We start from the raw sequence: 19,489 nt of genomic DNA, 5'->3' as shown, positions 1-19,489 counted from the left end.
CATGGGGGTTTAAATATATTATTTCATTTAACTAAGTCCTCTAGCCTTACCTTTTTACCTGGCTAAACTTCACTTATTCTTCAGGTCTCAGACTAGATATTAATTTTTTAGAAAGTCATGCCTGACCCTTGAGTATTATATTTGTCTGGCAACATGTTTATATCTACCACAGATTACACATTTCTAGATGATTGTGACTATGTCTGCCTTATTGCCATTGCATTCTCAGCAATGGATACAGACCTGGCACAAAGTCCAGATACAGTAATAAAAAGGTGAGTGTACGCATAGGTAATATTTTTTTCTGTAGAGAAAAGATATTTCAATTTTCAAATAGGGGGCTGATGAACCAATAATTTTCAGTGGAACATGGTTTGTTTATACATAGAGGTAGTTTGGCTATAGTTTCTATGTATGTATATATGTATGTTATATAAAATTAAAGTGTTTTTATAATATTAGGTTTTAGATAAATTTGCCAAGTACATACAGGTTCTGACTAGATTAGTCATAGAAATTAATAGAAATATTGCACAATATTTGATGTGGTTTGAACAGTGGTGGTATAATTCATAAATGTGGCTTTCAATGGCAACTTTCCTAAAAGTATTTCAAGGAAAATAAAAAGCTAATTTTAAAATTTTTATTTGAGAGTATTTTTTTTTACAGGGCACCCAAATAATCAGTTGAAGAAATAAGCAATGAGATAATTAACTGTTCTTTGATTGAATTGCCTTTTGAATGGGCTATACCCCACCTCACCTGCAGAATTGAAAATGATGAAAATTAGCTTGCCCTCTGAGAGTTAAATTATGAAAGCAACAGATCAGAACAAATATCTGCAAAATTACCTTTTAAAGACAAAATGATTATAAAGCAAACAGAACTTGACAGAAACCTGATTGAATATATTAACACATCTAAACAAAGAATATGTTACTTCTAAGGGGAAGGAAACAGAGATCTAGGATCTGGTTAGCTGCACGTTTAGATAAAGGACAGTCACAGAGGTAAATCTAAAGGAGGAGGGATTTAAAGATGGATGTGATGTAGGTACCACTCAGAGAAAAGAGCCGAATTATTAAACTTTATGTATATTTTACACCACTGGTAAAATTGCCATTTTTTGAGAAGAATGAAATAATGTTGATTTTACACTGATGCCATTAAATCTTTGGTTTATTTATCTCCCTTGTTCTGATTCTGTGCTCACCAAGCAACCTGCTGATTATGATTTGATGTCTTATGTAGATCTGGCTACAGAGAGTGAGTGGCTAATCCTACAGACTTCAAGTATTGTCTGGCCTCATATAATGATTTCTCATGATGAATTAATAAAAAGACTTCTGATTATGACGTGGCTCCTAGTGCAGCTTCATATTTGGAACAGAATGAGCTGATCATGCTAATATGGGCATTATGGTTCAAGTCACTTTCTTATTGTAAATTAATAAAGCAGAATTCTGGGGTCTACCTAGATATATGTTGTGGTCTCATATATTCTTTAGTCAGTGTCAGTTTCTCATAATCTGCTAAGTCCTAAGCAGTAGACCAGAAGGACTCTCTGGGTCTTGGAAATACAGATCCAGAATCTAAAATATGGCACACCGAAATTAACTCAAATGGATTAAGGATCTGAATATAAGACCTGAAACAATAAATTGCATAGAAGAAAACATAAGGACTTAAGCTCATGGAACTTGGACTTAAAAAGAATTTTATGAATTTGACTTCAAAGGCAGGGGAAGTAAAAGCAAAAATAAATGAATGGGACTACATCAAACTAAAAAGCTTCTGCTCACCTAAAGAAACTGTCAACAAGGTAAAGAGACAACCATCCGAATGGGAAAATGTATTTGCAACCAGTGCCTCCAATAAGGGCCTAACATCCAAGATATACAAAAAGAACTTATACAACTCAATAACAACAAAAAAACAACAATCTAATCAAAAAGTGGACAGAGAACCTGCACGGACACTTCCCAAAAAGATATACAAATGGCCCATAAACATATGAAAGATGCTCAACATCACCAGCTATTAGGGAAATGCAAATCAAAACCACAATGAGATACCATCTCACACCAGTTAGAATAGCTGTTATCAACAGGACAAGTAATAAATGTTGGAGAGGATGTGGAGAAAAGGGAACCCTTATACACTGCTGATGGGACTGCAAATTGATACAGCCACTATAGAAAACAGTATGGAGGTTCCTCAAAAAACTAAGAATTGATCTACCATATGATCCAGCAATCCCTCTACTGGGTATTTACTCCAAAGACTTGAAAATACATATCTGAAAAGATATTTGCACACTGATATTCATAGCAGCATTATTTATGGTGGCCAGGACATGGAAGCAACCAAAGTGTTCTGCAATAGATGATTGGCTAAAGAAGGTGTGGTACATATATACAATGGAATATTACTCAGCCATAGAAGAGATGAAATATTGTCATTTGCGACAACATGGATGGACCTCGAGATAATCAGACTAAGCAAAATAAGCCAGACAGGAAAAGTCGAAAACCACATAATATCACTTATATGTGGGATATAAACCGAAAAACCAACAGGACAAACAAACGGAAACTTATGGACAGAGACAATAGACTAGTGGTTATTAGAGGGTGGGGGGAGGAGGGCAGAGTGAAGTAGATGGGGTAAAAGGGGTCACATATGTGGTGACAGAAAGAAATCTAACTATGGGCAGTGAACACACAATGCAATATATATATATATACACACCTTATTATTGAATTTTACAATATATATATATACACCTTATTATTGAATTTTACACCTGAAATTTACTACATTTCATTAACTAATGTCATAATAAAAATAAATAAATTTTTAAAAATAATAAAAATAAAGTGTGATGAATTAAATAAGTAATTCTCTGAACCAACTGGAATGATTTAAATAAGTAATTCTCTGAACCAACTGGACTTTCCTTAGAGCCTTACTATTTAATGAAGTATGGTACTTGGACTCTCAGAGCTAGCATCCCTGGGAACTTGAAGGAATTTAGAACCTCAGTCTCTGTGCCAGCATCTCTGAATCAGTGTTCATTTACCAAGGTCTTCAGTATATTTGCATGCATAATGCAATTTGGGAAGTGCTGCTTTGGAGGATATATCCACCCTGTTTATCTCTCCATCTCTATAGGTTGATGGGAGATACTCCTTTGTGGGTCTTCCATACTTCTATGTTTTTTAAATAATGTCAAAAATGCAAAGCCTCAGTAAAGGATAAAAAGTAAATGCTCTTTATTTAGGCCACTCCTCATGGAATGAGGTAATGTTTCCCTCTGAGCAGGCTTGATTACTGGTTGCTATAAGGCACTGGTTCCCAAAGCTCAGTGTTCTTCTCCTTTAACAGAATCCATGGCAGGTACAAGCATCCATCTAAGCCACCCATGGTGCTCCTGTGGGAGTTTGGGGGTCAGAGAAAGATGCAACATAGTGATTCACCTGCCACTGTTTTTGCTGTGAGTAACAAAATCTTAAATCTCTGACCCAAAAGTCTTGCATCCATGAGACTGTGGCAAACTAGTATTAGCTTATAAGTAGGGTAAAATCTCAGAGACTTCATAGTTATTGACACAGATGTCTTTAGCCTTTTTTGGCACAATTGCAAAAAGCAAAGTGTTAGGAGAACCGAGTTCTCATCTAGGTTTACCCATTAACTAGTTATGCCAAAGAACAGTTATTACCTCTTCTCTTCAGAATGATTTCTTCATGTATAAAATGAGGGAGGTGGAGAGAGGAATGAAGTAATTGATGAGATTTGTGGACTGTTAGTTCCTCAAGGACAGGAATGTTTTATGAATCCTTTGTTATTGTTTTTTCCTCTAAGTTTCAGCACATTTTTTAAATGTTGGTAAGATCAATAAATATATGCTCTATTTTAGCCTAAGAGACTTGAAAATCTCTTAGAGAAAATCCTATTATGTTATATTCCTTACCCATCATAAATGAGAAAGAAATAGGAAGGTGTTGGTCAAAACTGCAGTTATGTAAGATAATTAAGTCTAGAGATCCAATGTATAGCTTGATGACTATAGTTAATAACAATGTATTGATACTGGAAATTCATTAAGAGAGCAGATTTTAGAAGCTCTCATTATGCACAAAAAAAATGGTAACCGTGAGAAGATACGTTAATTAGCTTGACTGTAGTAATCATTTCATCCTGTTTGTATGCATATATATATATATACATATATACACACACACACATATATAATTATGTTGTACACCTTAAATATATACAATTTTTTACTAAAAATTATTTTAAAAGCCCACACTGTTTTACACACACACGTGCACACACACATACACACCCTAAGTGATGTACAGATTTGGGGAAGTATTTATAAAAGTAGACCTTCTCCTTCCCTCTATTATTCCTACAGCCTGAAGTATAGATATAATGCTTTGAACTAGAGGGGATACCTTGGACTATGAAAGAACTTGGGAACAAGTAGCAACAAAATCATTCATGATGTCATTCCAGCCCTGGACTCTATTGCAGGCTTCCACTGTGAGAAAGACATAGATTTGTATTTTGTTTTAAATTAAATTATTGGGTTTTGTAACCCACAATAATTCTTATTCCTAACTAACACAGATGCTTTAGAAAAATTATCCAGAAAGTTATACACAGATTTGAAAATTTTGTGTCAGTTCCTTACAAGTCTCATAGGATTTTAATGTTAATGAATAAAAATTGATAAATTAATTTTTGGAATACTCCTTTTCTTCTGGTGGAGAGTCTCTAACCACTGGGTTCAATAAAATTTTAATGGTAAAATAGAATATAGATAAAATAACTTGCTTTTGATTCTAGATCTTTGTTTTAGACATTTAGTTTCAAAGAACATTTTAAATAAGACAAATGTTGTAATTTTATAATTAAAGTATCACCTATGAAGAAGTTTATGACATGGCTGAAATCATCAATAAGCTATCAGCAATGTTCGAGAAACAATCAAGCTCCTATAAAGTGACAAATATAAATATGTACTTGATTGACCATGTATCTGATGGTCTTTCAGAATAGATTATAAAAATTATGATCAATATATATGATGATCACAAAGAACTGAAATTAGTATTAGGTGATTTTAAATCTAACTTCACACATACACAAATGCAGACACGCTGTTAAATTAATCATTTCCAAACATTATAATAAGTCCTGTTTTTTTTCCATCTGTGTGGTAATCAGCCCCATTTCCAATCTGAAATTATCCTCTGTCTAAACTAGTCACTTTGCTGTACTTTCTCCTATAAAAAACAATAACAACAACAACATAACATAGTATCTTTCAAAACTGTTAAAAGTTAGGCCTAACTCACACTGAACTTAACTATTATAAATCATGAAGGATAATATTGTTGTTCTTTGTATTTGAAAAGAATGATACTGACTCACTATCAGCAGAATACTTGCTTGGAGCGGTTTTTTTTTTCCCCCAGTACCAATACTCACTTTCTCTAAAGCCCTGAAGCCATGATTATCTTATCTAGATAGAGCACTGCACTGTATTTTGCCTTTTTCCATTCTTTAAAGGAGCCTAGAAACTAAGTCTGATCTCACAATCAGCCTTATTAAACAGAGGCTACTACATTTTCCTCCTAATATTTCTTTTTCCCCACATATTTACCCTCCAGTCATTAGTAGAGTATGATATGCAGAAGCATTTATATTTACTTGATGATTAATAATGGGGCTGGATTTGTGCTAAACCATCTTGGTTCTCTCACCTGGGGAAAGTATATATTGTGCCAGATACTTCATTGGAAAGGAGCGACTATAATTAAATTAGTAAAACTATCTTTATGGACAGTTTTCCAGGACATGAAAATAATTTTTAATTTTAGTTATAAGCTGTTATTGTGACATTTCTAATCAAGTGATTCTCTAATCAGAAGATAATGTGTTATAAATCTATGTAGGAGAGTTCCTATGGGTTCATTCAGGGACTAGAGTGTTTCACTTTATTATAATACTTAGAGATAAAAGATTTTGCTCCAAAATATCTTTGGAGAGCTTCTTGCAATATCCTGCATAATTTGAAGGAAAAAGAGATTAGACCAAAGAATTATAGTGAGAATTAGTGAATAGATTAGCACTGTACTGGCGAAAAAAAAAAATAGGGAGGGATATATTTTTAAAAGGTTAAAAATCTCATTAAATAGTTCAGTGGTAATTATTTTACTATTTGATCAGTACATAGATCAACAAAGTAAAGTAATTGCTCTTCCTTTAAATAAAAATTGGCCCAAGCATTTATGATGTTCTAGAAACATATAAGGAGGTGATAAATAGGCATATGTATCTGAAGAGAGCCAAAAGTGGCAGAGGAATTAAGGAGCAGAACAAAAGTAGTGTTTATCTTAGTAACATTGTTTTACATGCATCATGAGCATCTTAAGAACCAAAGTCTTACAGTACTCCAGTAATGATTATTTGGTTCTTTTGTCACTAACATTTTAAAACTATCAATAGTATGTAAAAAATGTTTTTGGCTGACGATTTTTCTATAGCATGTTAAAGAAGGTATCAATTGCTTATGAGTCCGTTCTTGAGGTCGCACCTGCTTTCTTTCTCATCCTCATGTCTTTCCAATTTTCCTTTAGTCATCTTCTGTGTTTCAGCCATATGGAATTTCTTTTATTCATTCATAATTTATCATTCTCTCTCTCACCTCTAGAAATTGTCCATTGACCTAAATTTTGTAGTTACTGCTTGTGTCCCCAACCTCCCCTCCAAAAACAACAGTCTCCAAAATGTTAGAAATCAAGTCTTATTAGCTCACCTTTGTATTCCCAACATAGAGCAAGACTAGGCATGTAGATGGTCAATAAATATGTGAATAGATACTAAAATTTTAAAATTGTGACATTACTGGTTAGTCTCATGTCCCAAGATATGCAGCCTATAAATTATGTTTTTTGTTTGTTTGTTCGTTTGTTTGTTTTTACTTTAAACAAGTAAGAAGAATGTGAAAACAAAACAATTTAAAGTTTTTGGGGGGAGTGATGTGAAAGGAAATTGATTTTACCTATTTCAAAGCAACTTAAAAATGTGTTCCTCCTCCCCTGACTCTGGTCAGATTAGAGGGAAGATATCATTGGATCTGGCATTTATTGTGATGTTCATATGAGACTTTGAACACTTTTTATGACCAGGTAATATATTTTTCCCTCTGGTTTTACAGAATTAAACATTACAAGATAAGCATCCTGCGAGCCCTCACAACTTTGGTCTAAAATGTTGCTTCAGAACAAGTGTGGAGTGGGGATTAGGCACAGTGATGAGTCCATTTTAAAAGGACAATGTTTTGCATTACAGTAAATGTAAACAAGAAATGCTATGTGCATGTGTGGACACTTAGGTATACATAAGCTTACCATAAAGACAATAAAATTCCAATTGTATCAAGGGTCATTATATGAATTTAGAGGGACTGAGTCAAATCATCCCTACTTCACAATAAGGTTAAAGAAAGTATAAATTTATTGAGAGGGAGTGAAGTTATAGAAGAGAGAAAGGAATGATGACTAATTAATGAATCCCTGTCATGTTTTATTGATTTATGTACATCCTATTTAATATATTTCCATCTCTAGGTGAGCAAAGTAAAAACGGATGTAATAACTACTCAAAACACCCCTGTAATTATATAATCTTGGAATCTTATAATTATATACATAAAGATAGTAAAGTTTGTGTGCAAATAAAATTAATTTTGTGAGGAGGGTAGACAATATACAATTCATATATAGTACAAGTGGGTAAACATAAAAAGATAGAAGTATATAACTAAAGCCTATTATATCCTGGAAGAGTATTTGTAATGTTGCTTTGTGCCACATTGGAAAGGAAGGAGGGAAGTGTTGTCATAGCTACAATTTCATGGAGACCTATAGAAGGTTCTTTTGCTTCCATTAAACATATTCTTTTCTTAAACTTTTGCTCTTAGAACTATAAAATACAATGTGTTTCTGATATTTTTATCTATCTAATAGCATAAAACCATGTTGCCTTATTTTTCACTCGTTAATCTTCATTTGTCCTAAATTTTAGTACACATATTGAAGGATTACAATTCATCTTTTCAAAGTCAGAGGAGATTCTTTGGAGAAGCAATGTTTTCTCAAATATAAACAAACAAAATATCCTTTGGGCAGCCAATTCTGTGATTAAGGGAATAATTTTTAAAAGTAAGCCTAATTTTTCCCAAGGAATGTATGAGAAAATCTTTCTGCAAATTTCAGACACAACCAAGTTGCTTCCCAGATTGGCCATTTGCACTCCAGGGCTAAAGCTGAAAGTGCACAGAATTGCCTGAGTAATTCAATTGCAGGAAGAATCAATGCAAGTATGAAGGCTTCCCTGGTCAAAGGTTGGCCCTTGGGCTGCAACTTAAATCAATTCTGGGTAAGCTAAGTTTGATTACATTTTCTGTGATGAAGCTTTCAAAAGCAATTTTGAGTTTGCCTATTCAGAAACTGTTTAGTTCTATCCTAAATCTATTCTCCTGGTTAGACAAGCTTCTAACTATTTGTTTTTATGATGATTAAGTCCTGAAGTTGAGGAAAAATGAGAGAAATAAAGAAAAAAATGGGAGTAATCCAGAAAGCAAAACAAAAATAGCAGATGAGAGCCTATCACTAATAATATGTGAGTCAGTGACAGTTTTTATCTTTTAAAAAAAATTATAATGATGACAAGATTAAGAGGGAAATAAAGAATCACAGAGTATGCTAACAAGGAAGAGTAAATAATAAATGGAAGATTCTTACGATGGTAATAGGTGGCAGTCCAAGAATATTTTGGCATATGAGACCTATTTTTTCAGGTGCTGCTGGCAGGAGGGATGTTGGGAAAATACAGGTGGTTCTGAAGTTTGAAGCAAAATGGGTGTAAGAAGGGATGTCAGATATGGACTCCAACAGGCAATATGCTAGCTTGAGAGAAATAAAGCCTTTCAATTTATCTTTTTCCAGCAGAGTCAAGCCTGCAGATTTGTTCTGCAGCCATAACTTATGAAAGACCCTTTAAAAATGTGTTTACTCAGTTAAATAGTTTGATTATAGATATTATCTATATTTGAGTAAGCATATTATTATATCACAAACTATAATGCTCCCAAGATGTTATGATTTTTTTCTTTCGAGAAAACATAAATTTCCCTACAGGTATGACCACTAATTCTCAAAACATAGGCTATTATCTCGCCAGTTTTAGGAAAATATTTTGCTATACCTTGTATTATGAAGCATTTTAGAAAACCTGTGATTCTTTATAAATGGACCAAATAGTACTCTAATGGTTCTTTGACAAGAAACATGATCTGCCTCACTAGTTAGACTGCTCCATGTATGCACTAATTGGATTGATTTAAAAATTAAAGAAAGAAAACTTAAGAGCATCTGACTACCTAATACCACATTTTAGAGCTGAGTAACCCAAGTTACCATTTTGCCTTAAAACTGTTGAAAGAGAAAGCTTGTAAAAAAAAGTATAAAACTGAAAAAATCCAACCCGCTAAAAACGTCTGGTCATTCCAAAGGTGAAATAACATTTCTATGCAAGCAAATCTTGCTTGATTTATTTAAAACTTGCTTAAGTATATAGTGAACAAATGTCTAATTTGTTTCTCTGGAGAGAAATCTTAAATGAATTATATTTTTAAGTAAGTACATCCAGTCCATGCTGAATGGACACATTCAATAACATGGAATTTTCAGTCCCTTCCCCAGCAGTTTTATGGCTACTAAAATGGAATTTACAGCATTTTAAAGAAAGCATGGCCCATTGAAATATCATTGCTTTTGCAATTAATTCTTGCTCTTCTTCCTTTTATCTGGAACATCGAAATAGAAAAAAAAAAAAGCCAATTTCACTTTACTATTTATTTTGGTGATATTCTCTATTAATTATGCTTCACATTGCCTGAGGATAAATGGGAAGTTTTATAATAATGTCACTTAGAACTTTATAATAATCATTTTATTCACACATATCCCTGGATCTTATATTAGGGGCTGCAATTTCCATTTTTCACAGCATGGAAGTGGAAGTGGGAGAGTAGCTCAGACTGATACCTTATATGCTCAAATCATTGGTCATGTTTCAAATCTAGTCACAGATACAGGGCATGGTGGGTAAAATTCTCTAAGACACTTCTTAGAAATAATTGGAGGGGAGTCTCTCATAAGACTTCTAATATGCTTTGTAAGAAAAAGAGTAGGCAAGGCGCTATTGAAGGAGAGGCTGGTAATATGTTTTCTTTAGGCTGGAAATGTTGGCATGTTTTCATTTTTTCAGAGTCTTAATAGCCACAACTCCCATATATACAGGGTCACGTTTTGGCTTAATTTGTTATAGGGTTAGAGCTTTGTGAAATAAAACAGCAAGCAAAAAGGTCTATTCTAGTGCCTTTTCATAGGTTATTGGCCAACAAAATTGAAACTGTGAACATAAAGGAAATTTCCCTAGAGAGTAAAATTCTTTGTAGAGATGACAACATGATTAGGCCAGCAGCACTATTGAGCTAAACTTTATGGAAACTCACCACAGAACAGAACACATAAAAATACATTTTTTTTCTGTCAATAAAAAATAATTTTGAGTTCAATGACAAAAACGTACAGATGAGAAAAATATTGGCAGCATTTCTACTTTGTTAAGGAGTATGTGTAACTTTTTAATGACAATCAATACATAAATACTATTTTTTAAACCATATATAGATTTCTTAGAACCTTAAAGCATTACAGCTGAAAGAGAACTTGGAGATTAGTTACTCTATTCTCCTCATTTTACAGATGTGGAAACTGAGGCCAAAGAGTTAAGCGCTTTGCTTAAGAGTCTTTACAAGTAAAGGCCAGAACTTAAATTGTCTGATTCTTAAAATAGGGCTCCCAATACATTTCATGTTTATATTTGAAATTCTTTTTGATTTTTCTATATCTTTTTGGTACCTAATTCCCACAAGCCTGCTACATTTCAAGGCTGATCAATGACAATAGCAGATATCAAAGCTCCCTTCTCCCTTTGGTATTTACTAACCCTTTGTCACCTATACGTACAGATATTCAGTCTCAGTAGCTTGAGGATGCGGCTGTCGAAATGCCTCTTAACCTGAGAGAAACACATTAGTAGAGTAATTAATCTTGTACAACCCTCTCTATCAACCTGACCACTTTTTTTTCATTATTGTAAGTGAATGCTTACTTGTGTGGCTGATTTAATTAATAATTCTAATAAAAAACAACATAATAGTGATATACATAAGTGCGTTAATAAATGAATCAAAGAACCAATGCTATTCCTGGATATTCAGTGACATAAAGTTACAGTTATTGAGGTAATGTAGATCTGAGCTCCCTTTGGTTTATCCTTCAACATTTAGATTATATATACCAGAGGAAAAAAGAAAACTAACATTTAATGAGCACTTGCTTTGGATCGGGCACTATATATTAGCCACTTTACATATCCTGTCTCATTTAATCTCTGCAAAAACCCTATAAAAGTAAGTTATTTTCCTTATTTTATAGATGAAATGGCTGAGGCATAAAGATTGAGATTGAAGGAAATGTCATCATCCTGCAATGTGGCGTTGTGGCTTTGATTCAGACCCGTGTGATTCCAAAGCTTTTGGTGGTTGGCCTGTTCAGTGGAAAGAGCACTGGGAGAAGGAAAAACTAAGTTAAGTTCTAGTCCTAGATGTGCTCTGACAATGTACAGTGTTGAGTTCTGACTCATCTTCTTTGAGCCTCAGCTTTCTCATTTAAAAGATAAAAAGATCATTCCAGACCGTGTATTTTAAAACCTAATTTTCTGGAACTCTATGACTTTTTATTTTCCAGAGTCAAAGGAAAGTTTATTAGAAAAGCAGTAACATTCCACAGAGTACGGTCTCCTCTCAGAGGCAGAGAGTGAGAGAGACAGTGGGAGGGACCTCCACGACTTTTTGACAGGCTTTGGGGTTACTGTGTCATTTGATGTAGAAGGAAAAGGAGATTTACTTCCAAATCAACCAAACTGTTTAACTTTAATTTTATATTTGTTATATAATAAGGTTTGCATAAAGTTTTATTTTATAAAAGAATGGAATCCATTACTTAAAAAAGTGTGAAAGAAATTGACTAGATAATATCTGAGATCTACAATAGCTCTAAAGTTATGTCAGTTGATATAGATAACTAAAGCTCTATTAGCCTTCATACTTGGTTCTTATTTGTGGCAATTTGATGAGCCTAGGGCACCAGAGGTTTCAACAGTTATTCTGACTCCATCCTGTTGGGTATCATTTCTCACGAATGGCATCGAATGACCATTTTTTGTCTAGTTTTTTGAGAATACACACAGGTTCTAGGTTTAAGATTGGGGAGGAAAAACACCCTCTTGCTTTACTCATACTCTATTTCAGCAAATTTGTGTGCATCCATTAATTGTGTGATTATGTTAGTGCCTATGTATTTCTGTTTAGTAGAGAGCCATTCAATAGGCCATTTTAGCTATATCAAAATCTACCTACTACTGAAGATCTAATTTTGTTAAGTATTTATTACTAGAGCATCCACGAAAGGCATCCCATTAACATTGTAAAGCTGTAAGGATAAAGCAAGCTCCGTCACACAGCACGCTATCTTCAACAATCATCAAGTCTAAATTTATTACTGCCTCTTTCAACCAAAATGAAAACTCCATCTCTTTTAAGTTGCAAGAGGGGAGATCAATTTCAATCTAAAATATGAATCATTCAAATTTGTGGTATCACCTTTCACATGGAATCAAGCTTCATTATAATAGTCAAAAATAACAGAAAGCCCATACAGTTGCTTACTGGCATGTGGGGACATTTGAAACAAGCAGAGAAATGAAATATTACTTGCAAGGGCACAGCTGGTTCCGTATTCAACAAATCAGTCAAAAAATAACATTCTCCTGCATCCGTCAGATCTAAACAGGAAAAAACTGTCATGTTACCCACATTCTTACTTTCTCCAATAGCTTCTTCCATTTTTCTTTTGGATATAAGCTACTGACATTTTTTTTTCACTCTTAAAGAGGAGGTGTCCACCAAATTAAGTAGACTGGGAATAAATATTCTTTAACATGAGAGGAGATTTTCCAGAAAGTTAAATAGCACCGATTGTATAAAGCATTTAAAATCGAAACTTCATTATTGTCTCCACAGGGTTGTGAAGGCAGGGAAAAGGCAGTTATGGTGAGTCCTTTGAATATTTTATGTGTTATATTTCTGAGGCAATTCTTTGTTATTTGAATAAATACATGAATGTGACTGCACGCATGCACACACACACAGACACACTCACTCAAGAAATGGAGAGGTCTCTACAGCAATAGGACTTATATTCTAGCAAAAGATTTGACACCTCACTTTTGGGAACACATTAAAAAGGGGGTTGGCATCCATATATTGTGGCAATATTATTGTTATCTATTTGAGATGGTAAGCAAAGACTGTTAATATTAAAACTTGGGTTGTCCCAGATATTTTCATATATAGGTCTCAGAAGAAGGTTGTTAAATTAAAGCATTGTGAATTTTAAGCACTTGGTTTACGTAGCTAAGATTTCTTCCTTCTTAACTAATTCTCTTTCCTTATTTCCCTTTAGATTATGAGTCTTTTAATAAGTGTTCTATAGTAAATATCTGTTCATTTGTGAAAGTGGGAAACAAAGCATATATAACATGTTTTACTTATAGCAATGACTTTTTTTGGTTACTAAATTACCGATCAAATGATGATGTACATTTGATGAACTGAACCCATAGATGGCAGGATGGGACCATTCAGTTCACATTCTTTAAGGAGAAGACTTAGAGGAATCATCTCTTTTAGTTGCTCATGTTCAGGAAGCAAAAAACACAGTTGAAAATAATAATCCAATCCAAAATAATTATGAATCCCAATTTTCTTTTACTTAAAGAATATTTTTTTCCTGAGTAGTTGGCACCCTGTCATCTATTATTAATTCTGTTAAAGTACTTGTACCCTGAGGCTGATCTACAGTGATTGCAAAATATTCTCTCTCTCTCTCTCTCTGTTTCTCTGTTTCTCTCTCTCTCTCTCTCTTACACACACACACACACACACACACACACAAGCACACACACACACACACACTCTTTTTGAATGCAGACATATTTCATAAATACAGATAACCTAGAGGATGAGGGATTCATGTAGACTAGCTTTTCCGTAGTTTTTCCACTATACTGTTTGCTTTACCCTTATTTGAGAAAGTATACAGTCTACCTGAAGTAATTATATTGATGAAATCACTAACTTCTGTACTTAAAGTTACAGTTTCTCTTATAATTATAGTCTAAGGGCTACATGCCATGGGAGGCAAAGGCATTTAAGGTGACTTAAATCAAAGCCCTTTCTTGTTTCTCTGGGATCCAAGAAAGATGTGAGAAAAGTTGTAAACAGAGGCAAACAGAATGAGGGAGGCTTGTAGAAAAGCAAGAAGTATGGCAAGTGTAGTTCACCAACGACTGGGGTTGCTGCATCTTCATAGTCAAGGACTTGTTAATAAACACGTAGCCAATGGGCCTACTAATCAGAAATGAGCCCCAAATGAGATAAGCAGCTGAGACATCGAGGCAGGTCATCAGTCTGTGTTCTTCCTTTCATAGCACAGCCTATCGAAAGAAAAGTTTACTGCCCATGTCTCTGCTTCCTCATCTACTTATTTAACCTTAATCCCTTGCAATGTGCCTTCTAATTCCAGTTTTCTACAGAAACCGGTCTGGCAAAGATCACCAATAACTGCCATTGTCAGAAACAGTGGTTGATTTTCAGACATCCTCTACCTGAGGTAGCATCAGACACTCCTGACCCTCTCTCTTGATCTGGTCTCCTTCTGTGGCATGCATGGCACTGGTCCTCCTCTGGCATCTCCATCAGCATGAAATCAGAATGCTTCTATAGGATACTTCTCTTCCACTGTCCACTCCTCAATGCTGATTTTACTTGCATTTCGGTAATTTTTTCTTGCTCATCTTTTCACTCTACATGGCCTTTATGAGAAATATTATTCATTCTCGTGACTGAAACTACCACCTTCATTGTTATGACTTCCAAATCATATCTCCATTCTGGACTTAATATCCAGCTACTTACTAGACATTGCTTCCAACTGAATATGTCTAAAATTGAACCTATTTCTCTTCATTCCACTCTACTTTCTCCTCAAATCTGTAAGTGCTAATCTTCCTTATGTGTTCTGTCCTGGTTAATGTCATCCAAACTAAACATTGGAAGTTATCTATAGATTCCTATAATTCCCCTCTCTTCTAATTATCTATCATCTCTCATCTCTGCTACTTTTTTTGTGCAATTATCTTCTTTTGCCTTTATTATTATAAATCTAATAAGCTGGGTTTAGCTCTCTACATTGGTTAAGAACATCTTTCAGAAACTAAAGCTGTTTATAACCTGCTTTTTGGCTTCTCAAAACCAGGACAAAGTTCGAATTCATTTGCCCATTTTCCTGTCCTAATTCTACCAACCTGTCCACTCTCATCTTGGCTTTTTACTCTAATCACATTAAAGTACTATCATGTCTTTAAACGTATTGGATTGCTTTATACTGCCAAGTTAGACTTATTCCAGACTAGAGTCTCTCTCTCTCTCTCTCTTTCTCGATCTCTCTCTCTTTCTCGCTCTCTCGCTCTCTCGTTCTCTCGCTCTCTCGCTCTCTCTCTCTCTCATCACCATTCTCTACCCAGACACAACCTAATTACATCCATAGTTTAGTTCAAGGCCATCTCCTCTACAGCTTGTCTTGAGTCATTGAGACTGACTTGATCATTTTCTCATTTGTGCCATTATACATTGTGCTTATGATTATTGTTGAATAAATTCTGCAGAGTTCTGCTTCTCAAAATGAGACAGTGATGACTAAAGTGGTATTTGAGTTGTATGTTAGTTATAATTTATATAGTGATATGACCTCCTTTCATGCCACTTGAGACTAAATTAACAGCCTCTCCTCTGCCCTAGTATGTTACCATTGATTATACTGCATTTATAGTTGCTTGTTTTCTTGTCCCCCTCCTCTATTCATCTGAAACTCTTTGAGGATGGGGTACCGGTTCTATTAATCCTTTTCTTTCCAATATCTAGCACAGTGCTTTGCAAATGGTAGGCAGTCAATATAAATATTTAGAGAAAAAATGTTGCTACTGCATGATTTATATGAGACTCAGAATAGAACAATTGTTTTAGTTCTGCCTTTAATCTTTGAATCTCCTAGATGTCCAAACTTCTACACTGTAAACACCATATTTAATCTGAAATTAGTGCCACAAATTCTGGTTCTGCACTGAGCAAAGGAAGAGGTTAAGTTATGAGCTAGATTCGGGGCATTATTTCAAATTTGCATGCCTTCTCCCTGGCTTGCCAGTGAGAGTTTACCATCTAATCCCTTAGAAAAGTACTAGTAGTCAATCATCAAATAAATTCAGATATCTACACACATTTTTCTGAAATGAATTGAACTGAATGCTCTTGGGGAATATGATATAATAACAATGGTTAACATTTATTGAATGTTTACTTTGATCCAAGCTGAGTGATAAGTGCTTTACATGAATTGCCCCCATTTAATTTTTATCCTGTAGGTGGGAGCGATCACTGCCCTCATTTTATAAATAAATTAACCGAGATTTTGGCATTTAGGTAGTTTATTCAAAGTCACACATAACTGATATGTGGTAAAACTGAGGTTTTAACCAAGACTTGCTTGACTCCCTTTACGTGAAACATAAACACACACTAACACAACAAAAAGTACAACATTCCATTTTGGATAATCTTAGTTATGGCAACACTTTAAATTACAGTTTCTTGCTTTTTGTCTTCTTGTTGATCTGGAAATTGTAAGTTATACAAACTGCAAGTAGATTGGAATAGTCTCAGGATTTATCCTAAGTAATTATGGATGGAGAGCTAATGCCCAGTGGCTATAGCTCTGTTGAAATGCTGTCATGAACAAGTTTGAGTGTGTGCTACATAAAAGCAATATGCTAGGTAGCTCACGTATTTGATTATCCTGTCTTTGAGCATATTAATCATTCGGGAATACAAATCATAAAAGCATGGAAATTTGATCATTCATGGCACATTCCATATATCATCATGTATACAGGGGCAAACTCTGGACCCTACTTCCTTTCTCCTGGATATGAAGATGAGTAAGTTAGCTTTACACATTCCCCTAAATATAGGAAGGGCTGATCTTCTGTAACAGATTTTAAAAAGTCTTTAGCAGGTCTCAGGCTAGAACTGGAATATTATTAGATCAGCTTGGAATTGGCTTCTAGTCTTGGATGGGTTTAGAAGTTGAAGATCCTCCCATTCATAGACCTTGTGAAGATATGACAGGAGTTCTTATGAAGGGACACATTGCTTTCTCGCCAGCTAGCATTGTATGAACTTTAGGAAAGCTGCCTTTCCCTATACATAGTTTGCAGAGTCACAATGCCCATGTTGGATAATTGTACCATTCCAAGGAGATTTGAAATTTATTAAAATGTGTTTAAATGTCCCTGAGTCTCATTTTTTGTATAACTTTTCAGTCAAACATTGACCCCATTCATCTTTTATGTACTTAAACTTGATATCTGATACATGTTTATATCTAAACATTTATTTTAAAAGTTTTTACATATTAAAAATAGCACCCTAAGTTATTGAAGTTGATTAAAACCACAAGAAGGACAAACACTTTTTATGTAGAGGTTTATCTTTCAAAGAGTATGTTGAAATAATACAACTTATGTCTACTCCACTGATGGTCTTGTGCTCACAGTGAAAGAGTGAAATATAGTAGTTAAAACTTGAGTTCTGAAGCCAGACTGTCATGATTCATGTTTTTTTGCTTTGTTACTTATTAACTTATTAACCATTTGACTTTGGCCAAGATTTTAATCTGTCTTTATCTTAGTTTCCTATCTGTAAGAGGGGAATTATAGATTTTATCTTTTTGGATTGTATGAGAATTAAATGAACAAATTTATATGAAGAGATTAAAGTAGGATCTGGTACATAGTAAGCTAACAATAAGTGTTATTTGTGGGATTATCTCATATATCTAGAAATTACAAATGCATATTCTACTGCTAAAACCCAGTTCATTCATTCATTTATTCGTTAACTTTTTACTCATTTATTCAATGATTAACTAATTCATTAATCAGATTTACTGACTGCCTATTAAACAGCAGGCACTATATTGCTGATATGGGAGATAAAATAATCAGATGTGATCCTGTCTTTTCAACAAACATAATTTGGTGAAGAGATGAAAAATATATAAAAATAATTATTGTATACAATAGAAAGGCTTAGTGCAATAAGATCTTATGATAAGGCCATCCAAGAATTCTGAATACACGGATATATCTTCAAACTGCCAGGGCTATGTTCGTAATTACAGATAATATTTGCATATTACCTCTTTATGAAAAAATAAATCAAACTGCACTAGTATTTCATAGCACCTCTACATATAGGAATCCAGTGGCAGAGAGAGATCATTGAAGTCCATTATAGAGATACCACATTTAATAGCCTTTTGAGCAGTGCCTTATTTCAAGATGATTGTGTTAATGTTGTCAGAGTAAAATAAACATTTAAATGAGGGACATTTGTTCCTAATTTGTTATATTCATTAATACTTCAGTTTTGAATATCAGAATGTGACTTAAAAATTTTAATAGAAAAAACTTAATGTGTTATTAAGTCCTAAATGTTTCTTTACTTTGCCTTTTTAATTTAGTTATTTTTTCAGTTTCTCGAATATTCAAACCATTTAAAATATTAATAGCATACCTAAGAAGTATCAATATTTACATTAAACTGGAATTTATACTGCTCTATAATATTTTAATGGTTTATATTAGTCATAATTACATTAAATAAATCATCCTCATGAAAGAAACTCAAGCAAGTATATTATACTATGCCTATTGCATGGCAAGCAATGCTTTCCTTTCAGTGGAGATACTAAGAAATATTAAGTAACATTAAGCTGGAATAACAAATAAGGTGATGTTTTAAAAGTGTATATATCACAAATCATTTACAAATGATTATTTTTTATTAACAACAAACTGATATATTTTATTTAACATCAGAATTTCCTAAATCGTGGTAATTCAAAGTTCACAGATCATAAAAGTTATTATAGTATATTTTTAAGTAGAAGGAACATTATATATTGCATCCTCATTTCTGAGACATGGAAATGACCATGTCTGTGATTGACTACACAAATATTTGCATTTTTCAGAGACAGCTTATGATGACTGGATAACGTAAATATACATGTCATGCTACTATAAAAATATTAACTATAAGAGATAAGGATGATTCAGATAACTCTGGAATTGAAAAGAGTGTATTCTCTATAGTTTTCTT

At 33.8% G+C, this 19,489-nt stretch overlaps 1 protein-coding gene across 2 annotated transcripts in view; it reads right to left on the bottom strand.

Annotated features, from left to right (window-relative positions):
• Positions 1–19,489, bottom strand: part of NEGR1 (neuronal growth regulator 1) — an 800,836-nt gene that overhangs the window by 147,378 nt on the left and 633,969 nt on the right. The gene's annotated exons all lie outside the window — the stretch shown is intronic.

The sequence above is a fragment of the Pteropus vampyrus genome, unplaced genomic scaffold (genome assembly GCF_000151845.1).
Source record: "Pteropus vampyrus isolate Shadow unplaced genomic scaffold, Pvam_2.0 Scaffold115, whole genome shotgun sequence".
Taxonomy (NCBI): Eukaryota; Metazoa; Chordata; class Mammalia; order Chiroptera; family Pteropodidae; genus Pteropus; species Pteropus vampyrus.
The sequence above is the reverse complement of the archived record's forward strand: the minus strand, read 5'-3'. Positions and strand labels throughout refer to the sequence as shown.